This window comes from Oncorhynchus tshawytscha, linkage group LG18 (assembly GCF_018296145.1).
Source record: "Oncorhynchus tshawytscha isolate Ot180627B linkage group LG18, Otsh_v2.0, whole genome shotgun sequence".
NCBI lineage: Eukaryota > Metazoa > Chordata > Actinopteri > Salmoniformes > Salmonidae > Oncorhynchus > Oncorhynchus tshawytscha.
In genome coordinates, this window is record NC_056446.1 from 43,365,037 (window position 1) to 43,392,276 (window position 27,240).

Genomic DNA, 27,240 nt, shown 5'->3' on the forward strand with positions numbered 1-27,240 from the left:
ATCCCAGAGACAACAATGTGAATAATCTGCGGATGTACTCTTGAGCAAGGCACTTAGCCCTAATTGCTCCTGGGTCACCGCCAAGAATGGCTGCCCCCTGGCCGTGACCCCACTCTCAAAGGGCGTCTCAAGGGGAGTTGGGATATTCAAAACGTTTTTTATCTTCCACACATACAGGTTAACCACTATGTGCTGTGAAAGGGGACAGATATAAGAAGTGGCAATGCGTCCAGCAGATGGCGGTGTTTTTCATGTAATTTTGTCATTGATTCATTCACATTAGTGTATTATATCAGTTAGCAAACAGTGTAAACTAAGTCAACCCACTGAGAGCCAGGTAACTTCTGACCTCTTGGGTGCTGTGGTAAATTAAGTCAACCCACTGAGAGCCAGGTTACTTCTGTCCCCTTGGGTGCTGTGGTAAATTAAGTCAACCCACTGAGAGCCAGGTTACTTCTGTCCCCTTGGGTGCTGTGGTAAACTAAGTCAACCCACTGAGAGCCAGGTTACTTCTGTCCCCTTGGGTGCTGTGGTAAACTAAGTCAACCCACTGAGAGCCAGGTTACTTCTGTCCCTTTGGGTGCTGTGGTAAACTAGAACAACCCACTGAGAGCCAGGTTACTTCTGTCCCCTTGGGTGCTGTGGTAAACTAAGTCAACCCACTGAGAGCCAGGTTACTTCTGTCCCCTTGGGTGCTGTGGTAAACTAAGTCAACCCACTGAGAGCCAGGTTACTTCTGTCCCCTTGGGTGCTGTGGTAAACTAAGTCAACCCACTGAGAGCCAGGTTACTTCTGTCCCCTTGGGTGCTGTGGTAAACTAAGTTAACCCACTGAGAGCCAGCTTACTTCTGTCCCCTTGGGTGCTGTGGTAAACTAAGTCAACCCACTGAGAGCCAGGTTACTTCTGTCCCCTTGGGTGCTGTGGTAAACTAAGTCAACCCACTGAGAGCCAGGTTACTTCTGTCCCCTTGGGTGCTGTGGTAAACTAGAACAACCCACTGAGAGCCAGGTTACTTCTGTCCCCTTGGGTGCTGTGGTAAACTAAGTCAACCCACTGAGAGCCAGGTTACTTCTGTCCCCTTGGGTGCTGTGGTAAACTAAGTCAACCCACTGAGAGCCAGGTTACTTCTGTCCCCTTGGGTGCTGTGGTAAACTAAGTCAACCCACTGAGAGCCAGGTTACTTCTGTCCCCTTGGGTGCTGTGGTAAACTAAGTCAACCCACTGAGAGCCAGGTTACTTCTGTCCCCTTGGGTGCTGTGGTAAACTAAGTCAACCCACTGAGAGCCAGGTTACTTCTGTCCCCTTGGGTGCTGTGGTAAACTAAGTTAACCCACTGAGAGCCAGGTTACTTCTGTCCTCTTGGGTGCTGTGGTAAACTAAGCAGTGGCTAACATCTGATTTGAGGTGACTTTACAATGTAAAAGTTTGATATCAGACTGTAATACCATTGAAACTGTAACTATGTCTTCTCGTTGCCTTATTCATAACCGAGCATCATGGTAACAGGCAGACTCTCTCAGAACGGTGTTTTGGATGTGTCCCAATACTCTAAGAATGCAGCTATATTGTAGTAGAATATATTGTAGTAGTATAGTAGTGTAGAATATATTGTAGTAGTATAGTAGTGTAGAATATATTGTAGTAGTATAGTAGTGTAGAATATATTGTAGTAGTATAGTAGTGCAGAATATATTGTAGTAGAATATATTGTAGTAGTGTAGAATATATTGTAGTAGTATAGTAGTGCAGAATATATTGTAGTAGTATAGTAGTGTAGAATATATTGTAGTAGTATAGTAGTAGACCCATGCAGAATATATAGTAGTCTACCCATGCAGAATATATTGTAGTAGTATAGTAGTGTAGAATATATTGTAGTAGTATAGTAGTGCAGAATATATTGTAGTAGTATAGTAGTAGACCCATGCAGAATATATTGTAGTAGTATAGTAGTGTAGAATATATTGTAGTAGTATAGTAGTGCAGAATATATTGTGATAGAATATATTGTAGTAGTGTAGAATATATTGTAGTAGTATAGTAGTGCAGAATATATTGTAGTAGTATAGTAGTGTAGAATATATTGTAGTATAGTAGTGTAGAATATATTGTAGTATAGTAGTGTAGAATATATTGTAGTAGTATAGTAGTGCAGAATATATTGTAGTAGTATAGTAGTGTAGAATATATTGTAGTAGTATAGTAGTAGACCCATGCAGAATATATAGTAGTAGACCCATGCAGAATATATTGTAGTAGTATAGTAGTGTAGAATATATTGTAGTAGTATAGTAGTGCAGAATATATTGTAGTAGTATAGTAGTAGACACATTCAGAATATATTGTAGTAGTATAATAGTGCAGAATATATTGTAGTAGTATAGTAGTAGACCCATTCAGATTATATTGTAGTAGTATAGTATTAGACCCATTCAGAATATATTGTAGTAGTATAGTAGTGCAGAATATATTGTAGTAGTATAGTAGTATAGAATATATTGTAGTAGTAGACACATTCAGAATATATTGTAGTAGTATAGTATTAGACCCATTCAGAATATATTGTAGTAGTATAGTAGTGCAGAATATATTGTAGTAGTATAGTAGTAGACACATTCAGAATATATTGTAGTAGTATAGTAGTGCAGAATATATTGTAGTAGTAGCGTAGTAGACCCATTCAGATTATATTGTAGTAGTATAGTATTAGACCCATTCAGAATATATTGTAGTAGTATAGTAGTGCAGAATATATTGTAGTAGTACAGTAGTGCAGAATATATTGTAGTAGTATAGTAGTGCAGAATATATTGTAGTAGCAGAATATATAGTAGACACATTCAGAATATATTGTAGTAGTATAGTAGTGCAGAATATATTGTAGTAGTAGCGTAGTAGACCCATTCAGATTATATTGTAGTAGTATAGTATTAGACCCATTCAGAATATATTGTAGTAGTACAGTAGTGCAGAATATATTGTAGTAGTATAGTAGTGCAGAATATATTGTAGTAGTATAGTAGTAGACCCATTCAGATATATTGTATAGTAGTAGACCCATTCAGAATATATTGTAGTAGTATAGTAGTGCAGAATATATTGTAGTAGTATAGTATTAGACCCATTCGGAATATATTGTAGTAGTGTAGAATATATTGTAGTAGTATAGTAGTGCAGAATATATTGTAGTAGTTTAGTAGTGTAGAATATATTGTAGTAGTATAGTAGTAGACCCATGCAGAATATATAGTAGTTGACACATGCAGAATATATAGTAGTTGACCCATGCAGAATATATTGTAGTAGTATAGTAGTGTAGAATATATTGTAGTAGTATAGTAGTGCAGAATATATTGTAGTAGTATAGTAGTGCAGAATATATTGTAGTAGTATAGTAGTGCAGAATATATTGTAGTAGTATAGTAGTAGACCCATTCAGAATATATCGTAGTAGACCCATGCAGAATATATTGTAGTAGTATAGTAGTAGACCCATTCAGAATATATTGTAGTAGTATAGTAGTGCAGAATATATTGTAGTAGTATAGTATTAGACCCATTCAGAATATATTGTAGTAGTATAGTAGTGCAGAATATATTGTAGTAGTATAGTAGTGCAGCATATATTGTAGTAGTATAGTAGTGTAGAATATATTGTAGTAGTATAGTAGTAGACCCATGCAGAATATATTGTAGTAGTATAGTAGTAGACCCATTCAGAATATATTGTAGTAGTATAGTAGTGCAGAATATACTGTAGTAGTATAGTAGTGCAGAATATATTTATAGTAGTGCAGAATATATTGTAGTAGTATAGTAGTGCAGAATATATTGTAGTAGTATAGTAGTGCAGGATATATTGTAGTAGTACAGTAGTGCAGAATATATTGTAGTAGTATAGTAGTGCAGAATATATTGTAGTAGTATAGTAGTGTAGAATATATTGTAGTAGTATAGTAGTGTAGAATATATTGTAGTAGTGTAGAATATATTGTAGTAGTATAGTAGTGTAGAATATATTGTAGTAGTATAGTAGTGTAGAATATATTGTAGTAGTATAGTAGTGCAGAATATAGTGTAGTAGAATATATTGTAGTAGTATAGTAGTGTAGAATATATTGTAGTAGTATAGTAGTGCAGAATATATTGTGGTAGTATAGTAGTGTAGAATATATTGTAGTAGTATAGTATTAGACCCATGCAGAATATATTGTAGTAGTATAGTAGTAGACACATTCAGAATATATTGTAGTAGTATAATAGTGCAGAATATATTGTAGTAGTATAGTAGTAGACCCATTCAGATTATATTGTAGTAGTATAGTATTAGACCCATTCAGAATATATTGTAGTAGTATAGTAGTGCAGAATATATTGTAGTAGTATAGTAGTATAGAATATATTGTAGTAGTAGACACATTCAGAATATATTGTAGTAGTATAGTATTAGACCCATTCAGAATATATTGTAGTAGTATAGTAGTGCAGAATATATTGTAGTAGTATAGTAGTAGACACATTCAGAATATATTGTAGTAGTATAGTAGTGCAGAATATATTGTAGTCGTATAGTAGTAGACCCATTCAGATTATATTGTAGTAGTATAGTATTAGACCCATTCAGAATATATTGTAGTAGTATAGTAGTGCAGAATATATTGTGGTAGTATAGTAGTGTAGAATATATTGTAGTAGTATAGTATTAGACCCATTCAGAATATATTGTAGTAGTATAGTAGTGTAGAATATATTGTAGTAGTATAGTAGTGCAGAATATATTGTAGTAGAATATATTGTAGTAGTATAGTAGTGCAGAATATATTGTAGTAGTATAGTAGTGTAGAATATATTGTAGTAGTATAGTAGTGCAGAATATATTGTGATAGAATATATTGTAGTAGTGTAGAATATATTGTAGTAGTATAGTAGTGCAGAATATATTGTAGTAGTATAGTAGTGTAGAATATATTGTAGTAGTATAGTAGTAGACCCATGCAGAATATATAGTAGTCTACCCATGCAGAATATATTGTAGTAGTATAGTAGTGTAGAATATATTGTAGTAGTATAGTAGTGCAGAATATATTGTAGTAGTATAGTAGTAGACCCATGCAGAATATATTGTAGTAGTATAGTAGTGTAGAATATATTGTAGTAGTATAGTAGTGCAGAATATATTGTGATAGAATATATTGTAGTAGTGTAGAATATATTGTAGTAGTATAGTAGTGCAGAATATATTGTAGTAGTATAGTAGTGTAGAATATATTGTAGTATAGTAGTGTAGAATATATTGTAGTATAGTAGTGTAGAATATATTGTAGTAGTATAGTAGTGCAGAATATATTGTAGTAGTATAGTAGTGTAGAATATATTGTAGTAGTATAGTAGTAGACCCATGCAGAATATATAGTAGTAGACCCATGCAGAATATATTGTAGTAGTATAGTAGTGTAGAATATATTGTAGTAGTATAGTAGTGCAGAATATATTGTAGTAGTATAGTAGTAGACACATTCAGAATATATTGTAGTAGTAGTGCAGAATATATTGTAGTAGTATAGTAGTAGACCCATTCAGAATATATTGTAGTAGTATAGTAGTTCAGAATATATTGTAGTAGAATATATTAGTAGTATAGAATATATTGTAGTAGTAGACACATTCAGAATATATTGTAGTAGTATAGTATTAGACCCATTCAGAATATATTGTAGTAGTATAGTAGTGCAGAATATATTGTAGTAGTATAGTAGTAGACACATTCAGAATATATTGTAGTAGTATAGTAGTGCAGAATATATTGTAGTAGTATCGTAGTAGACCCATTCAGATTATATTGTAGTAGTATAGTATTAGACCCATTCAGAATATATTGTAGTAGTATAGTAGTGCAGAATATATTGTAGTAGTACAGTAGTGCAGAATATATTGTAGTAGTATAGTAGTGCAGAATATATTGTAGTAGTATAGTAGTAGACCCATTCAGAATATATCGTAGTAGACCCATGCAGAATATATTGTAGTAGTATAGTAGTAGACCCATTCAGAATATATTGTAGTAGTATAGTAGTGCAGAATATATTGTAGTAGTATAGTATTAGACCCATTCGGAATATATTGTAGTAGTGTAGAATATATTGTAGTAGTATAGTAGTGCAGAATATATTGTAGTAGTATAGTAGTGTAGAATATATTGTAGTAGTATAGTAGTAGACCCATGCAGAATATATAGTAGTTGACCCATGCAGAATATATAGTAGTAGACCCAGTGCAGAATATATTGTAGTAGTATAGTAGTGCAGAATATATTGTAGTAGTATAGTAGTAGACCCATGCAGAATATATTGTAGTAGTATAGTAGTGTAGAATATATTGTAGTAGTATAGTAGTGCAGAATATATTGTAGTAGTATAGTAGTAGACCCAGTAGTGCAGAATATATTGTAGTAGTATAGTAGTGCAGAATATATTGTAGTAGTATAGTAGTGCAGAATATATTGTAGTAGTATAGTAGTGCAGAATATATTGTAGTAGTAGTAGAATATATTGTAGTAGCAGTAGTGCAGAATATATTGTAGTAGTATAGTAGTGTAGAATATATTGTAGTAGTATAGTAGTAGACCCATGCAGAATATATAGTAGTAGACCCATGCAGAATATATTGTAGTAGTATAGTAGTGTAGAATATATTGTAGTAGTATAGTAGTGCAGAATATATTGTAGTAGTATAGTAGTAGACACATTCAGAATATATTGTAGTAGTATAATAGTGCAGAATATATTAGTAGTGCAGAATATATTGTAGTAGTATAGTATTAGACCCATTCAGAATATATTGTAGTAGTATAGTAGTGCAGAATATATTGTAGTAGTATAGTAGTATAGAATATATTGTAGTAGTAGACACATTCAGAATATATTGTAGTAGTATAGTATTAGACCCATTCAGAATATATTGTAGTAGTATAGTAGTGCAGAATATATTGTAGTAGTATAGTAGTAGACACATTCAGAATATATTGTAGTAGTATAATAGTGCAGAATATATTGTAGTAGTATAGTAGTAGACCCATTCAGATTATATTGTAGTAGTATAGTATTAGACCCATTCAGATTATATTGTAGTAGTATAGTATTAGACCCATTCAGAATATATTGTAGTAGTATAGTAGTGCAGAATATATTGTAGTAGTATAGTAGTAGACCCATTCAGAATATATCGTAGTAGACCCATGCAGAATATATTGTAGTAGTATAGTAGTAGACCCATTCAGAATATATTGTAGTAGTATAGTAGTGCAGAATATATTGTAGTAGTATAGTAGTAGACCCATTCAGAATATATTGTAGTAGTAGAATATATTGTAGTAGTATAGTAGTGCAGAATATATTGTAGTAGTATAGTAGTGTAGAATATATTGTAGTAGTATAGTAGTAGACCCATGCAGAATATATTGTAGTAGAATATATAGTAGTTAGACCCATGCAGAATATATTGTAGTAGTATAGTAGTGTAGAATATATTGTAGTAGTATAGTAGTGCAGAATATATTGTAGTAGTATAGTAGTGCAGAATATATTGTAGTAGTATAGTGCAGAATATATTGTAGTAGTATAGTAGTAGACCCATGCAGAATATATTGTAGTAGTATAGTAGTGCAGAATATATTGTAGTAGTATAGTAGTGCAGAATATATTGTAGTAGTACAGTAGTGCAGAATATATTGTAGTAGTATAGTAGTGCAGAATATATTGTAGTAGTATAGTAGTAGACCCATTCAGAATATATTGTAGTAGACCCAGTGCAGAATATATTGTAGTAGTATAGTAGTAGACCCATTCAGAATATATTGTAGTAGTATAGTAGTAGACCCATGCAGAATATATTGTAGTAGTATAGTATTAGACCCATTCAGAATATATTGTAGTAGTATAGTAGTGTAGAATATACTATAGTAGTATAGTAGTGCAGCATATATTGTAGTAGTATAGTAGTGTAGAATATATTGTAGTAGTATAGTAGTAGACCCATTCAGATTATATTGTAGTAGTATAGTATTAGACCCATTCAGAATATATTGTAGTAGTATAGTAGTGCAGAATATATTGTAGTAGTATAGTAGTATAGAATATATTGTAGTAGTAGACACATTCAGAATATATTGTAGTAGTATAGTATTAGACCCATTCAGAATATATTGTAGTAGTATAGTAGTGCAGAATATATTGTAGTAGTATAGTAGTAGACACATTCAGAATATATTGTAGTAGTATAGTAGTGCAGAATATATTGTAGTAGTATCGTAGTAGACCCATTCAGATTATATTGTAGTAGTATAGTATTAGACCCATTCAGAATATATTGTAGTAGTATAGTAGTGCAGAATATATTGTAGTAGTACAGTAGTGCAGAATATATTGTAGTAGTATAGTAGTGCAGAATATATTGTGATAGAATATATTGTAGTAGTGTAGAATATATTGTAGTAGTATAGTAGTGCAGAATATATTGTAGTAGTATAGTAGTGTAGAATATATTGTAGTAGTATAGTAGTAGACCCATGCAGAATATATAGTAGTCTACCCATGCAGAATATATTGTAGTAGTATAGTAGTGTAGAATATATTGTAGTAGTATAGTAGTGCAGAATATATTGTAGTAGTATAGTAGTAGACCCATAGCAGCAGAATATATTGTAGTAGTATAGTAGTGTAGAATATATTGTAGTAGTAGTATGCAGAATATATTGTGATAGAATATATTGTAGTAGTGTAGAATATATTGTAGTAGTATAGTAGTGCAGAATATATTGTAGTAGTATAGTAGTGTAGAATATATTGTAGTATAGTAGTGTAGAATATATTGTAGTATAGTAGTGTAGAATATATTGTAGTAGTATAGTAGTGCAGAATATATTGTAGTAGTATAGTAGTGTAGAATATATTGTAGTAGTATAGTAGTAGACCCATGCAGAATATATAGTAGTAGACCCATGCAGAATATATTGTAGTAGTATAGTAGTGTAGAATATATTGTAGTAGTATAGTAGTGCAGAATATATTGTAGTAGTATAGTAGTAGACACATTCAGAATATATTGTAGTAGTATAATAGTGCAGAATATATTGTAGTAGTATAGTAGTAGACCCATTCAGATTATATTGTAGTAGTATAGTATTAGACCCATTCAGAATATATTGTAGTAGTATAGTAGTGCAGAATATATTGTAGTAGTATAGTAGTATAGAATATATTGTAGTAGTAGACACATTCAGAATATATTGTAGTAGTATAGTATTAGACCCATTCAGAATATATTGTAGTAGTATAGTAGTGCAGAATATATTGTAGTAGTATAGTAGTAGACACATTCAGAATATATTGTAGTAGTATAGTAGTGCAGAATATATTGTAGTAGTATCGTAGTAGACCCATTCAGATTATATTGTAGTAGTATAGTATTAGACCCATTCAGAATATATTGTAGTAGTATAGTAGTGCAGAATATATTGTAGTAGTATAGTAGTAGACCCATTCAGAATATATCGTAGTAGACCCATGCAGAATATATTGTAGTAGTATAGTAGTAGACCCATTCAGAATATATTGTAGTAGTATAGTAGTGCAGAATATATTGTAGTAGTATAGTATTAGACCCATTCGGAATATATTGTAGTAGTGTAGAATATATTGTAGTAGTATAGTAGTGCAGAATATATTGTAGTAGTATAGTAGTGTAGAATATATTGTAGTAGTATAGTAGTAGACCCATGCAGAATATATAGTAGTTGACACATGCAGAATATATAGTAGTTGACCCATGCAGAATATATTGTAGTAGTATAGTAGTGTAGAATATATTGTAGTAGTATAGTAGTGCAGAATATATTGTAGTAGTATAGTAGTGTAGAATATATTGTAGTAGTATAGTAGTGCAGAATATATTGTAGTAGTATAGTAGTAGACCCATGCAGAATATATTGTAGTAGTATAGTAGTGCAGAATATATTGTAGTAGTATAGTAGTGTAGAATATATTGTAGTAGTATAGTAGTGCAGAATATATTGTGATAGAATATATGGTAGTAGTGTAGAATATATTGTAGTCGTATAGTAGTGTAGAATATATTGTAGTAGTGTAGAATATATTGTAGTAGTATAGTCGTGTAGAATACATTGTAGTAGTATAGTAGTGTAGAATATATTGTAGTAGTATAGTAGTGCATTATATATTGTAGTAGTATAGTAGTGTAGAATATATTGTAGTAGTATAGTAGTGCAGAATATATTGTAGTAGTATTGTAGAATATATTGTAGTCGTATAGTAGTGTAGAATATATTGTAGTAGTGTAGAATATATTGTAGTAGTGTAGAATATATTGTAGTAGTATAGTAGTGTAGAATATATTGTAGTAGTGTAGAATATATTGTAGTAGTGCAGAATATATTGTAGTAGTATAGTAGTGTAGAATATATTGTAGTAGTATAGTAGTGTAGAATATATTATAGTAGTGTAGAATATATTGTAGTTGTATAGTAGTCTAGAATATATTGTAGTAGTATAGTAGTGTATAATATATTGTAGTAGTATAGTAGTAGACCCATGCAGAATATATTGTAGTAGTATAGTAGTGTATAATATATTGTAGTAGTATAGTAGTAGACCCATGCAGAATATATTGTAGTAGTATAGTAGTGCAGAATATATTGTAGTAGTATAGTAGTGCAGAATATATTGTAGTAGTATAGTAGTGCAGAATATATTGTAGTAGTATAGTAGTGCAGAATATATTGTAGTAGTACAGTAGTGCAGAATATATTGTAGTAGTATAGTAGTGCAGAATATGTTGTAGTAGTATAGTAGTAGACCCATTCAGAATATATTGTAGTAGTATAGTAGTGTAGAATATATTGTAGTAGTATCGTAGTGCAGAATATATTGTAGTAGTATAGTAGTGTAGAATGTATTGTAGTAGTATAGTAGTAGACCCATGCAGAATATATTGTAGTAGTATAGTAGTGCAGAATATATTGTAGTAGTATATAGTAGACCCATTCAGAATATATTGTAGTAGTATAGTAGACCCATGCAGAATATATTGTAGTAGTATAGTAGTAGACCCATTCAGAATATATTGTAGTAGTATATAGTGCAGAATATATTGTAGTAGTATAGTAGTGCAGAATATATTGTAGTAGTATTATAGTGCAGAATATATTGTAGTAGTATAGTAGTGCAGAATATATTGTAGTAGTACAGTAGTGCAGAATATATTGTAGTAGTATAGTAGTGCAGAATATATTGTAGTAGTATAGTATTAGACCCATTCGGAATATATTGTAGTAGTGTAGAATATATTGTAGTAGTATAGTAGTGCAGAATATATTGTAGTAGTATAGTAGTGTAGAATATATTGTAGTAGTATAGTAGTAGACCCATGCAGAATATATTGTAGTAGTATAGTAGTGCAGAATATATTGTAGTAGTATAGTAGTAGACCCATTCAGAATATATTGTAGTAGTATAGTAGTAGACCCATGCAGAATATATTGTAGTAGTATAGTAGTAGACCCATTCAGAATATATTGTAGTAGTATTATAGTGCAGAATATATTGTAGTAGTATAGTAGTGCAGAATATATTGTAGTAGTACAGTAGTGCAGAATATATTGTAGTAGTATAGTAGTGCAGAATATATTGTAGTAGTATAGTAGTAGACCCATTCAGAATATATCGTAGTAGACCCATGCAGAATATATTGTAGTAGTATAGTAGTAGACCCATTCAGAATATATTGTAGTAGTATAGTAGTGCAGAATATATTGTAGTAGTATAGTATTAGACCCATTCAGAATATATTGTAGTAGTATAGTAGTGTAGAATATAGTAGTAGAGTAGTGCAGAATATATTGTAGTAGTATAGTAGTGTAGAATATATTGTAGTAGTATAGTAGTAGACCCATGCAGAATATATTGTAGTAGTATAGTAGTAGACCCATTCAGAATATATTGTAGTAGTATAGTAGTGCAGAATATACTGTAGTAGTATAGTAGTGCAGAATATATTTATAGTAGTGCAGAATATATTGTAGTAGTATAGTAGTGCAGAATATATTGTAGTAGTATAGTAGTGCAGGATATATTGTAGTAGTACAGTAGTGCAGAATATATTGTAGTAGTATAGTAGTGTAGAATATATTGTAGTAGTATAGTAGTGTAGAATATATTGTAGTAGTATAGTAGTGTAGAATATATTGTAGTAGTGTAGAATATATTGTAGTAGTACAGTAGTGCAGAATATATTGTAGTAGTATAGTAGTGTAGAATATATTGTAGTAGTATAGTAGTGCAGAATATATTGTGGTAGTATAGTAGTGTAGAATATATTGTAGTAGTATAGTAGTAGACCCATGCAGAATATATTGTAGTAGTATAGTAGTAGACACATTCAGAATATATTGTAGTAGTATAATAGTGCAGAATATATTGTAGTAGTATAGTAGTAGACCCATTCAGATTATATTGTAGTAGTATAGTATTAGACCCATTCAGAATATATTGTAGTAGTATAGTAGTGCAGAATATATTGTAGTAGTATAGTAGTATAGAATATATTGTAGTAGTAGACACATTCAGAATATATTGTAGTAGTATAGTATTAGACCCATTCAGAATATATTGTAGTAGTATAGTAGTGCAGAATATATTGTAGTAGTATAGTAGTAGACACATTCAGAATATATTGTAGTAGTATAGTAGTGCAGAATATATTGTAGAAGTATAGTAGTAGACCCATTCAGATTATATTGTAGTAGTATAGTATTAGACCCATTCAGAATATATTGTAGTAGTATAGTAGTGCAGAATATATTGTGGTAGTATAGTAGTGTAGAATATATTGTAGTAGTAGACACATTCAGAATATATTGTAGTAGTATAGTATTAGACCCATTCAGAATATATTGTAGTAGTATAGTAGTGTAGAATATATTGTAGTAGTATAGTAGTGCAGAATATATTGTAGTAGAATATATTGTAGTAGTATAGTAGTGCAGAATATATTGTAGTAGTATAGTAGTGTAGAATATATTGTAGTAGTATAGTAGTGCAGAATATATTGTGATAGAATATATTGTAGTAGTGTAGAATATATTGTAGTAGTATAGTAGTGCAGAATATATTGTAGTAGTATAGTAGTGTAGAATATATTGCAGTAGTATAGTAGTAGACCCATGCAGAATATATAGTAGTCTACCCATGCAGAATATATTGTAGTAGTATAGTAGTGTAGAATATATTGTAGTAGTATAGTAGTGCAGAATATATTGTAGTAGCAGAATATAGTAGTAGACCCATGCAGAATATATTGTAGTAGTATAGTAGTGTAGAATATATTGTAGTAGTATAGTAGTGCAGAATATACAGAACATATAGAATATACATAGTAGTGTAGAATATATTGTAGTAGTATAGTAGTGCAGAATATATTGTAGTAGTATAGTAGTGTAGAATATATTGTAGTATAGTAGTGTAGAATATATTGTAGTATAGTAGTGTAGAATATATTGTAGTAGTATAGTAGTGCAGAATATATTGTAGTAGTATAGTAGTGTAGAATATATTGTAGTAGTATAGTAGTAGACCCATGCAGAATATATAGTAGTAGACCCATGCAGAATATATTGTAGTAGTATAGTAGTGTAGAATATATTGTAGTAGTATAGTAGTGCAGAATATATTGTAGTAGTATAGTAGTAGACACATTCAGAATATATTGTAGTAGTATAATAGTGCAGAATATATTGTAGTAGTATAGTAGTAGACCCATTCAGATTATATTGTAGTAGTATAGTATTAGACCCATTCAGAATATATTGTAGTAGTATAGTAGTGCAGAATATATTGTAGTAGTATAGTAGTATAGAATATATTGTAGTAGTAGACACATTCAGAATATATTGTAGTAGTATAGTATTAGACCCATTCAGAATATATTGTAGTAGTATAGTAGTGCAGAATATATTGTAGTAGTATAGTAGTAGACACATTCAGAATATATTGTAGTAGTATAGTAGTGCAGAATATATTGTAGTAGTATCGTAGTAGACCCATTCAGATTATATTGTAGTAGTATAGTATTAGACCCATTCAGAATATATTGTAGTAGTATAGTAGTGCAGAATATATTGTAGTAGTACAGTAGTGCAGAATATATTGTAGTAGTATAGTAGTGCAGAATATATTGTAGTAGTATAGTAGTAGACCCATTCAGAATATATCGTAGTAGACCCATGCAGAATATATTGTAGTAGTATAGTAGTAGACCCATTCAGAATATATTGTAGTAGTATAGTAGTGCAGAATATATTGTAGTAGTATAGTATTAGACCCATTCGGAATATATTGTAGTAGTGTAGAATATATTGTAGTAGTATAGTAGTGCAGAATATATTGTAGTAGTATAGTAGTGTAGAATATATTGTAGTAGTATAGTAGTAGACCCATGCAGAATATATAGTAGTTGACACATGCAGAATATATAGTAGTTGACCCATGCAGAATATATTGTAGTAGTATAGTAGTGTAGAATATATTGTAGTAGTATAGTAGTGCAGAATATATTGTAGTAGTATAGTAGTGTAGAATATATTGTAGTAGTATAGTAGTGCAGAATATATTGTAGTAGTATAGTAGTAGACCCATGCAGAATATATTGTAGTAGTATAGTAGTGCAGAATATATTGTAGTAGTATAGTAGTGTAGAATATATTGTAGTAGTATAGTAGTGCAGAATATATTGTGATAGAATATATGGTAGTAGTGTAGAATATATTGTAGTCATATAGTAGTGTAGAATATATTGTAGTAGTGTAGAATATATTGTAGTAGTATAGTCGTGTAGAATACATTGTAGTAGTATAGTAGTGTAGAATATATTGTAGTAGTATAGTAGTGCAGAATATATTGTAGTAGTATTGTAGAATATATTGTAGTCGTATAGTAGTGTAGAATATATTGTAGTAGTGTAGAATATATTGTAGTAGTGTAGAATATATTGTAGTAGTATAGTAGTGTAGAATATATTGTAGTAGTGTAGAATATATTGTAGTAGTGCAGAATATATTGTAGTAGTATAGTAGTGTAGAATATATTATAGTAGTGTAGAATATATTGTAGTTGTATAGTAGTCTAGAATATATTGTAGTTGTATAGTAGTGTATAATATATTGTAGTAGTATAGTAGTAGACCCATGCAGAATATATTGTAGTAGTATAGTAGTGTATAATATATTGTAGTAGTATAGTAGTAGACCCATGCAGAATATATTGTAGTAGTATAGTAGTGCAGAATATATTGTAGTAGTATAGTAGTGCAGAATATATTGTAGTAGTATAGTAGTGCAGAATATATTGTAGTAGTATAGTAGTGCAGAATATATTGTAGTAGTACAGTAGTGCAGAATATATTGTAGTAGTATAGTAGTGCAGAATATGTTGTAGTAGTATAGTAGTAGACCCATTCAGAATATATTGTAGTAGTATAGTAGTGTAGAATATATTGTAGTAGTATCGTAGTGCAGAATATATTGTAGTAGTATAGTAGTGTAGAATGTATTGTAGTAGTATAGTAGTAGACCCATGCAGAATATATTGTAGTAGTATAGTAGTGCAGAATATATTGTAGTAGTATAGTAGTAGACCCATTCAGAATATATTGTAGTAGTATCGTAGTAGACCCATGCAGAATATATTGTAGTAGTATAGTAGTAGACCCATTCAGAATATATTGTAGTAGTATTATAGTGCAGAATATATTGTAGTAGTATAGTAGTGCAGAATATATTGTAGTAGTACAGTAGTGCAGAATATATTGTAGTAGTATAGTAGTGCAGAATATATTGTAGTAGTATAGTAGTAGACCCATTCAGAATATATCGTAGTAGACCCATGCAGAATATATTGTAGTAGTATAGTAGTAGACCCATTCAGAATATATTGTAGTAGTATAGTAGTGCAGAATATATTGTAGTAGTATAGTATTAGACCCATTCAGAATATATTGTAGTAGTATAGTAGTGTAGAATATACTATAGTAGTATAGTAGTGCAGCATATATTGTAGTAGTATAGTAGTGTAGAATATATTGTAGTAGTATAGTAGTAGACCCATGCAGAATATATTGTAGTAGTATAGTAGTAGACCCATTCAGAATATATTGTAGTAGTATAGTAGTGCAGAATATACTGTAGTAGTATAGTAGTGCAGAATATATTTATAGTAGTGCAGAATATATTGTAGTAGTATAGTAGTGCAGAATATATTGTAGTAGTATAGTAGTGCAGGATATATTGTAGTAGTACAGTAGTGCAGAATATATTGTAGTAGTATAGTAGTGTAGAATATATTGTAGTAGTATAGTAGTGTAGAATATATTGTAGTAGTATAGTAGTGTAGAATATATTGTAGTAGTGTAGAATATATTGTAGTAGTACAGTAGTGCAGAATATATTGTAGTAGTATAGTAGTGTAGAATATATTGTAGTAGTATAGTAGTGCAGAATATATTGTAGTAGAATATATTGTAGTAGTATAGTAGTGTAGAATATATTGTAGTAGTATAGTAGTGCAGAATATATTGTGGTAGTATAGTAGTGTAGAATATATTGTAGTAGTATAGTATTAGACCCATGCAGAATATATTGTAGTAGTATAGTAGTGTAGAATATATTGTAGTAGTGCAGTAGTGCAGAATATATTGTAGTAGTGTAGAATATATTGTAGTAGTATAGTAGTGCAGAATATATTGTTGTAGTATAGTAGTGCAGAATATATTGTAGTAGTACAGTAGTGCAGAATATATTGTAGTAGTATAGTAGTGCAGAATATATTGTAGTAGTATAGTAGTGCAGAATATATTGTAGTTGTACAATAGTGCAGAGTGACTATGGGAAGTACACTGATCGTAACTGAATGTTATAACGTTTGTGTGTGGTGGTTTTGATGCATGTCAGCCTTTCTATGTTGAGTTTCCCCACCAATATGTTCATGTTATAACTGAATATAAACACCCCTTTTAGTTGACCTTTTGATTCATTAGCTCTTTAAATGTTATTATACACAAAAATAAAAAACTATTTTATTTGTTGGACATTGAAAACGGTGAAAACAGCATGAGAGTGATTTTAATTTGGGAAATATGTTCCTAAGCTTAATGGTTAGTGTGTTGGACTAGTAACCAGCAGGTAGCCTAGTGGTTAGTGTGTTGGACTAGTAACCAGCAGGTAGCCTAGTGGTTAGTGTGTTGGACTAGTAACCAGCAGGTAGCCTAGTGGTTAGTGTGTTGGACTAGTAACCAGCAGGTAGCCTAGTGGTTAGTGTGTTGGACTAGTAACCAGCAGGTAGCCTAGTGGTTAGAGTGTTGGACTAGTAACCAGCAGGTAGCCTAGTGGTTAGTGTGTTGGACTAGTAACCAGCAGGTAGCCTAGTGGTTAGTGTGTTGGACTAGTAACCAGCAGGTAGCCTAGTGGTTAGAGTGTTGGACTAGTAACCAGCAGGTAGCTTAGTGGTTAGTGTGTTGGACTAGTAACCAGCAGGTAGCCTAGTGGTTAGTGTGTTGGACTAGTAACCAGCAGGTAGCCTAGTGGTTAGTGTGTTGGACTAGTAACCAGCAGGTAGCCTAGTGGTTAGAGTGTTGGACTAGTAACCAGCAGGTAGCCTAGTGGTTAGTGTGTTGGACTAGTAACCAGCAGGTAGCTTAGTGGTTAGTGTGTTGGACTAGTAACCAGCAGGTAGCCTAGTGGTTAGTGTGTTGGACTAGTAACCAGCAGGTAGCCTAGTGGTTAGTGTGTTGGACTAGTAACCAGCAGGTAGCTTAGTGGTTAGTGTGTTGGACTAGTAACCAGCAGGTAGCCTAGTGGTTAGTGTGTTGGACTAGTAACCAGCAGGTAGCCTAGTGGTTAGTGTGTTGGACTAGTAACCAGCAGGTAGCCTAGTGGTTAGAGTGTTGGACTAGTAACCAGCAGGTAGCCTAGTGGTTAGTGTGTTGGACTAGTAACCAGCAGGTAGCCTAGTGGTTAGAGTGTTGGACTAGTAACCAGCAGGTAGCCTAGTGGTTAGTGTGTTGGACTAGTAACCAGCAGGTAGCTTAGTGGTTAGTGTGTTGGACTAGTAACCAGCAGGTAGCCTAGTGGTTAGTGTGTTGGACTAGTAACCAGCAGGTAGCCTAGTGGTTAGTGTGTTGGACTAGTAACCAGCAGGTAGCTTAGTGGTTAGTGTGTTGGACTAGTAACCAGCAGGTAGCCTAGTGGTTAGTGTGTTGGACTAGTAACCAGCAGGTAGCCTAGTGGTTAGTGTGTTGGACTAATAACCAGCAGGTAGCCTAGTGGTTAGTGTGTTGGACTAGTAACCAGCAGGTAGCCTAGTGGTTAGAGTGTTGGACTAGTAACCAGCAGGTAGCCTAGTGGTTAGTGTGTTGGACTAGTAACCAGCAGGTAGCCTAGTGGTTAGTGTGTTGGACTAGTAACCAGCAGGTAGCCTAGTGGTTAGTGTGTTGGACTAGTAACCAGCAGGTAGCCTAGTGGTTAGTGTGTTGGACTAGTAACCAGCAGGTAGCCTAGTGGTTAGTGTGTTGGACTAGTAACCAGCAGGTAGCCTAGTGGTTAGTGTGTTGGACTAGTAACCAGCAGGTAGCCTAGTGGTTAGAGCGTTGGACCAGTAACCAGCAGGTAGCCTAGTGGTTAGTGTGTTGGACTAGTAACCAGCAGGTAGCCTAGTGGTTAGTGTGTTGGACTAGTAACCAGCAGGTAGCCTAGTGGTTAGAGCGTTGGACTAGTAACCAGCAGGTTGCAAGATCAAATCACCGAGGTTTAGGGTTAGAAACTCCCCAAATACAGGTGTGCCAAGCTTTTAGCATCATACCCAAGAAGACTCAAGGCTTTAATCGCTGACAAAGGTGCTTCAACAAAGTACTGAGTAAAGGGTCTGAATACTTATGTAAATGTGATATGTCATTTTTTACAATGTTATTATTATTTATAAATAAAAACCTGTTTTTGTCATTATATGGGGTATTGTGTGTAGATGCACTGCTACTTTTGGCTGGGGTGCGAACAGATATTTAATTTTCCAATTTGGTTAAAATGAAGTTAAAGTATGTTTATATCATAGCTCTTACCTCTTCCTCTCATCCACAGCCCAGTCCCTCCCAGCAGATGAACCTGGGCCCGTCCTCCAACCCCACAGCCAAGCCCAGTGACTTCCACTTCCTGAAGGTGATAGGGAAGGGTAGCTTCGGGAAGGTCCTCCTAGCCAGGCACCGAACAGACGACCAGTTCTATGCTGTTAAGGTGCTGCAGAAGAAGGCCATCCTGAAGAAGAAAGAGGTACAAGTTGCACAGACACCACGTGGCCAACCTCCATGACCTCTAACCCTTACCCTTTGTTGACCTCCAGGAGAAGCACATCATGTCAGAGAGGACACACAGACACACACAGACAGACAGACAGACACTTTGACCTATAACCTCTAACCCTGTTCCCTTTGTTGACCTCCAGGAGAAGCACATCATGTCAGAGAGGAATGTCCTGTTGAAGAACATTTCACACCCCTTCCTAGTGGGACTACACTACTCCTTCCAGACCGCTGATAAACTCTACTTTGTGCTGGACTACATTAACGGAGGAGAGGTGAGGAGACACAAGGAAACATAAGGAAGGAGGAAGTATAGTATACCAATGTAGCCGGTGCTATACTGCTGTAACTCTGCGTTCTGTGTGGTTGATAGAGACTATAAACGTGGACTTTGGAGATCAGGTAGTTTTAATCTGACTGACTCTCTGCATCTGCATCCAAAAGGAAATAAAACATTTGTAGATCTGTTCTGAGAATCGTCGCCTCTTTCTCTCTGTGCATCAAAATCCTCTCTCTCTCTCCCTCTCTCTCTCCTCTCCTCCCTCTCTCTCCCTCTCTCTCCCCCTCTCCCTTTCTCTCTTCCTCCTCTCTCTCTCTCTCTCTCTCTCTCCCGCTCTCTCCCGCTCTCTCTCGCTCTCTCTCCTCTCTCTCTCCCTCTCTCTCTCCTCTCCTCCCTCTCTCTCTCTCCCGCTTTCTCTCTCTCCCTCTCTCTCTCCCTCTCTCTCTCTCTCCTCCACTCCCTCCCTGCCTCACTCCCTCTCTCTCTCCTCTCCTCCCTCTCTCTCCCTCTCTCTCTCCCTCTCTCTCTCTCTCCTCTCCCTCTCTCTCTCTCTCTCTCTCTCTCTCCCGCTCTCTCTCTCTCCCCCTCTCTCTCTCTCTCTCTCTCTCCTCTCTCCCTCTCCCTCTCCCTCTCTCTCTCCCTCTCTCTCTCTCTCCTCCACTCCCTCCCTGCCTCACTCTCTCTCTCCTCTCCTCCCTCACTCCCTCTCTCTCCTCCCTCTCTTCCTCTCCTCCCTCTCTCTCTCTCCCTCTCTCTCCTCTCCTTCTCTCTCCCTCTCTCTCCTCTCCTTCTCTCTCCCTCTCTCTCTCCTCTCCTCCCTCTCTCTCCTCTCCTCTCTCTCTCCCCTCCTCTCCTCTCCCCTCTCTCCTCTCCTCTAGTTGTTCTACCATCTCCAGAGGGAGAGGCGTTTCTTAGAGCCCCGGGCCAGGTTCTACACAGCGGAGATCGCCAGTGCCCTGGGCTACCTGCACTCTCTAAACATCGTGTACAGAGACCTGAAGCCTGAGAATATTCTACTGGACTCTCAAGGACACATCATACTCACGGACTTCGGCCTCTGCAAAGAGAACATAGAACAGAACGGAACCACGTCGACGTTCTGTGGAACTCCAGAGGTAAGGACAGAACTTTTTGGGGTTTTTGATCAAGTTTGATTGGTTGGTTGTATTGAAGGTACACTACATGACCAAAAGTATGTTGGCCCCCCCTATAACAGCCTCCACTCTTCTGGGAAGGCTTTCCACTAGATGTAGGAACATTGCCCCTATAACAGCCTCCACTCTTCTGGGAAGGCTTTCCACTAGATGTTGGAACATTGCTGCTATAACAGCCTCCACTCTTCTGGGAAGGCTTTCCACTAGATGTAGGAACATTGCCCCTATAACAGCCTCCACTCTTCTGGGAAGGCTTTCCACTAGATGTAGGAACATTGCTCTATAACAGCCTCCACTCTTCTGGGAAGGCTTTCCACTAGATGTTGGAACATTGCTGCTATAACAGCCTCCACTCTTCTGGGAAGGCTTTCCACTAGATGTAGGAACATTGCTGCTATAACAACCTCCACTCTTCTGGGAGGGCTTTCCACTAGATGTAGGAACATTGCTGCTATAACAGCCTCCACTCTTCTGGGAAGGCTTTCCACTAGATGTAGGAACATTGCTGCTATAACAACCTCCACTCTTCTGGGAGGGCTTTCCACTAGATGTAGGAACATTGCTGCTATAACAGCCTCCACTCTTCTGGGAAGGCTTTCCACTAGATGTAGGAACATTGCCCCTATAACAGCCTCCACTCTTCTGGGAAGGCTTTCCACTAGATGTAGGAACATTGCTGCTATAACAGCCTCCACTCTTCTGGGAAGGCTTTCCACTAGATGTTGGAACATTGCTGCTATAAGATTAGGCCTGGCTCTCAGTCGGCATTCCAATTCATCCCAAAGGTGTTCGATGGGGTTGAGGTCAGGGCTCTGCAGGCCAGTCAAGTTCTTCCACACCGATCTCGACAAACCATTTCTACATGGACCTCGCTTTGTGCACAGGGGGCATTGTCATGCTGAAACAGGAAAGGGCCTTCCCCAAACTGTTGCCGCAAAGTTGTAGGCACAGAATCGTCTAGAATGTCATTGTATGCTGTAGCGTTAAGATTTCTCTTCACTGGAACTAAGGGGCCTGAACCATGAAAAACAGCCCCAGACCATGATTCATCCTCCACCAAACTTTACAGCTGGCACTATGCATTGGGGCAGGTAGCGTTTTCCTGACATCCGCCAAACCCAGATTCTTCCGTCGGACTGCTAAGATGGTGTTGCGTGATTCATCACTCCAGAGAACGTGTTTCCACTGCTCCAGAGTCCAATGGCGGTGAACTTTACACCACTCCAGCTGACGCTTGGCGTTTTGGTGATCTTAGACTTGTGTGCAGCTGCTCAGCCATGGAAACCCATTTCATGAAGCTCCTGATGAACAGTTCTTGTGCTGTCGTTGCTTCCAGAGGCAGTTTGGAACTCTGTAGTGAGGGCGGAGGGCAGCTTCATGAAGGGCAGACGATGTTTACGTGCAACAGCGGCCCTGTTCTGTGAGCCACTTCACAATAACCTACAGTTGACCAGCTCTAGCAGGGCAGAAATTTGACAAACTGACTTGACGGTGCCACGTTGAAAGTCACTGAGCTCTTCAGTAAGACAATTATACTACCAATGTTTGTCTATGGAGATTGCATGGTTGTTTGCTCAATATTATACACCAGCCAGCAACGGGTGTGGCTGAATTCACTCATTTGGTGTCCACATACTGTTGTATATGTATATTATATATATTTATATATATATAAAGACTCATTTGGTGTCCACATACTGTTGTATATGTAGTGTATATATAAAGACTCATTTGGTGTCCACATACTGTTGTATATGTAGTGTATATATAAAGACTCATTTGGTGTCCACATACTGTTGTATATGTAGTGTATATATAAAGACTCATTTGGTGTCCACATACTGTTGTATATGTAGTGTATATATAAAGACTCATTTGGTGTCCACATACTGTTGTATATGTAGTGTATATATAAAGACTCATTTGGTGTCCACATACTGTTGTATATGTAGTGTATATATAAAGACTCATTTGGTGTCCACATACTGTTGTATATGTAGTGTATATATAAAGATAGCTTCATTTCACCTCTCTGTATCTGCTGGTGATGATTGGATTGACAATGTCATAGCTAATGTTCTCTCTCTTTCCCTACCCCCCCTCTTTCCCTCCCCCTCTCTCTCTATCTTACTCCCTCCCTACCCCTCTCTCTCTCTATCTTACCCCTCCCTCCCTCCCCTCCGTCTCTCTCTCTCTCTCTCCCTCCCCCCTCTTTCCCTCCCCCCCTCTCTCTCTCCCTCCTCCCTCCCTCTCCCCCCTCTCTCCCTCTCTATCTTACCCCTCCCTCCCTCCGTCTCTCTCTCTCTCTCTCTCCCTCTCTATCTTACCCCTCCCTCCGTCTCTCCCTCCCTCTATCTTACCCCTCCCTCCGTCTCTCCCTCTCTATCTTATCCCCTCCCTCCCTCTCCTCTCTATCTTACCCCTCTCTCCCTCTCTATCTTACCCCTCCCTCCGTCTCTCCCTCTCTATCTTACCCCTCCCTCCCTCTCTATCTTACCCCTCCCTCCGTCTCTCCCGCTATCTTACCCACCCCTCCCTCCATCTCTCCCTCACCCATCTCTCTCTCTCTCCCTCTCTTTTCTTTTTTACCCCTCCCTCCCTCCTCTCCCCCTCCTCCCTCCCCCCCCTCCCCCTCCCCCCTCCTCTCCCCCTAGTACCTAGCTCCAGAGGTGTTACACAAGCAGCCGTATGACAGGACAGTTGACTGGTGGTGTTTAGGAGCTGTGCTTTATGAGATGCTATATGGCCTGGTGAGTTCACAAACCATTTAGTTTGGCGAATACATTTTTTTTAGGGGCAACTTGGGATTGGTACAATCCATTTTTTAAACTTTTAAATCGATGATATATAGTGTTAGGTTCTAAATAAACCTAGTATTAAAAACTCACAGAGGATTAGTAAAGCTCAAATCAAGTGGATTCACCCACTGAGTCATACAGCTGTATACGACAAAGACATGGTTCTATAGATTTGGGCGAAGTATCCTCCTCCCTAAACATTACATTTTTTTGTTGCTAGGCAGATCTTTAGTGATATCTGTTCATCCTCACACCACCTGACCTCGGCCACATATTCCTCACTCCTCCCCACAGGATCCCTGATGTCTAACAATAACCTACCCTGACAGAATGCACACAAAAAAACATTCTACATTCACCCCCCCCTCTCTCATCCCCTCTCTCTCTCTCTCTCCCCCTCTCTCTATCTCCCCCCCTCTCTCTCTCTCTCTCCCTCTCCTCGCTCTCTCTCTCCCTCCCTCTCTCTCTCTCTCCCTCTCCCTGACTGGTACCTGACTGAGGAGGTTTCTTTTACAGCTGGGCCCTGACTGAGACCGAGGCCTCTGTTACAGCTGGGCCCTGACTGAGGTCTCTGTTACAGCTGGGCCCTGACTGAGACCTCTGTTACAGCTGGGCCCTGACTGAGGTCTCTGTTACAGCTGGGCCCTGACTGAGGTCTCTGTTCGAGCTGGGCCCTGACCGAGGTCTCTGTTACAGCTGGGCCCTGACTGAGACCTCTGTTACAGCTGGGGCCCTGACTGAGACCTCTGTTACAGCTGGGCCCTGACTGAGGTCTCTGTTACAGCTGGGCCCTGACTGAGGTCTCTGTTAGAGCTGGGCCCTGACAGAGGTCTCTGTTACAGCTGGGCCCTGACCGAGGTCTCTGTTACAGCTGGGCCCTGACCGAGGTCTCTGTTACAGCTGGGCCCTGACTGAGACCGAGGCCTCTGTTACAGCTGGGCCCTGACTGAGACCGAGGCCTCTGTTACAGCTGGGCCCTGACTGAGACCGAGGCCTCTGTTACAGCTGGGCCCTGACTGAGACCGAGGCCTCTGTTACAGCTGGGCCCTGACCGAGGCCTCTGTTACAGCTGGGCCCTGACCGAGGTCTCTGTTACAGCTGGGCCCTGACTGAGACCGAGGTCTCTGTTACAGCTGGGCCCTGACCGAGGTCTCTGTTACAGCTGGGCCCTGACTGAGACCGAGGTCTCTGTTACAGCTGGGCCCTGACCGAGGTCTCTGTTACAGCTGGGCCCTGACTGAGACCGAGGCCTCTGTTACAGCTGGGCCCTGACCGAGGTCTCTGTTACAGCTGGGCCCTGACTGAGACCGAGGTCTCTGTTACAGCTGGGCCCTGACTGAGACCGAGGCCTCTGTTACAGCTGGGCCCTGACCGAGGTCTCTGTTACAGCTGGGCCCTGACTGAGACCGAGGTCTCTGTTACAGCTGGGCCCTGACTGAGACCGAGGTCTCTGTTACAGCTGGGCCCTGACTGAGACCGAGGTCTCTGTTACAGCTGGGCCCTGACTGAGACCGAGGTCTCTGTTACAGCTGGGCCCTGACTGAGACCGAGGTCTCTGTTACAGCTGGGCCCTGACTGAGACCGAGGTCTCTGTTACAGCTGGGCCCTGACTGAGACCGAGGTCTCTGTTACAGCTGGGCCCTGACTGAGACCGAGGTCTCTGTTACAGCTGGGCCCTGTGTATACATGTTTACACATACAGTTTCAGGTACAACGACTAAGAAACTACACAAAACAAGACAAAACGATCACAGATAACACACAATAAAATATACAGCAGCAGTTATTACAGGCTGTTCCCCTAACAGGTTGTTCCCCTAACAGGTTGTTCCCCTAACAGGTTGTTCCCCTAACAGGCTGTTCCCCTAACAGGCTATTCCCCTAACAGGCTATTCCCCTAACAGGTTATTCCCCTAACAGGCTATTCCCCTAACAGGCTATTCCCCTAACAGGCTATTCCCCTAACAGGCTATTCCCCTAACAGGCTATTCCCCTAACAGGCTATTCCCCTAACAGGTTATTCCCCTAACAGGCTATTCCCCTAACAGGCTATTCCCCTAACAGGTTATTCCCCTAACAGGTTATTCCCCTAACAGGTTATTCCCCTAACAGCACAAGAACTTGCATAAACTGTTACAATCCAATAGAAGAAAAAAAACTCCTCCAATAAATGTTTAAAATGAGCGACAGGGGGAGAGAGAGAGTCTCAGGTTTAGTCTGCAGGCTCTTCCATAAGCAGGGAGCGTAACAGGAAAAGGCAGCCATACCCAACTCTGTGGAGACCGCATGGGCCTCAAGTGGAATCCATGCTTGAGACCTGGTTTTAGGAATTATAATTATAATGTTGATGAGTGATGATAAATAAGAAGGTTGTTTATTCTGATTTATAGACAAACACGAGAGCATGTTGTTGTTCTCGTCTCACGGACAGCGAAGTCCAACCCACATTATGATATAAAACACAGTGGTGAGTTCTGTAGCTAGGACCCGTAATAAACCTGAGTACGCAATGATAAGTAGCATCCAGTGATTTAAGTCTTGATGCCGTAGCATGTAGATAATATCCCCATAATCTAGAACAGACATAAAAGTAGCACAATTTGTCTTCTATTTGTAGAGGACAAACATGTCCTGTTTCTATAGAGCTTGATTTTTTTTTTGTCGTTTACAAAGTTTGTCAACATAGTGTCAGGTGTCTAACTGTGTCTCTCCTCAGCCTCCGTTCTACAGTCGTAACACTGCAGAGATGTACGACAACATCCTGAACAAGCCCCTGCAGCTCAAACCCAACATCTCTAACGCTGCCAGGCACATACTGGAGGGACTGCTGCAGAAAGACCGCACACAACGACTGGGACACAGCCACGACTTCGTGAGTGTGTGTGAGAGAGAGGCGGGGAGTGTGTGTGTGTGTCCAGTGGTGTTTTGATGAACTTGTTGGCCTCTCCTAACTCTCTCTGTCTCTGTTCTCTCTCTTTCTGTCTCCCTCTGTAACTCACTCCCTCCCTCTCTCTCTCTCACCCCCTCTCTACTCCCCTCACCCCCTCTATCTCTCTCTCTCACCCCCTCTCTATCTTTCTATCTCACCCCCTTCTCCCTTCTCTATCTCTCTCTCTCACCCCCCCCCTTCTATCTATCTTTCTATCTCACCCCCTTCTCTCTCTCTCTCTCTCTATCTCAACCCCCCCCCTCTCTCTCTCTATCTCACCCCCCCCCTCTCTATCTCACCCACCCCCTTATATCTCTATGTCACCCCCTCCCTATCTCAACCCCCCTCTCTCTCTGTCACCCCTCTCTCTCTCTATCTCAACCCCCTTCTCTCTCTCTCTCTCTCTCTCTCTCTCACCCACCCCTTCTCTCTCTCTCTGTCACCCCCTCTCTCTGTCACCCCCTCTCTCTCTCTCTCTCTCACCCCCCTCTCTCTCACCCCCCTCTCTCTATCTCACCTCCCTCTCTCTCTCTCAGGAGGAGATCATGAACCACATGTTCTTCTCCCCATCAACTGGGATGCCCTGACCGCTAAGAAGCTCACCCCCTTTCAACCCAAACGTGGTACGCCCCCTTCAATAGCACAACATACTTTTTACAATCGCC

General features: G+C 37.6%; 1 pseudogene; it reads left to right on the forward strand.

Moving 5' to 3' along the window:
- LOC121840004 overlaps positions 1 to 27,240 on the forward strand; it is a 90,851-nt pseudogene that overhangs the window by 63,071 nt on the left and 540 nt on the right.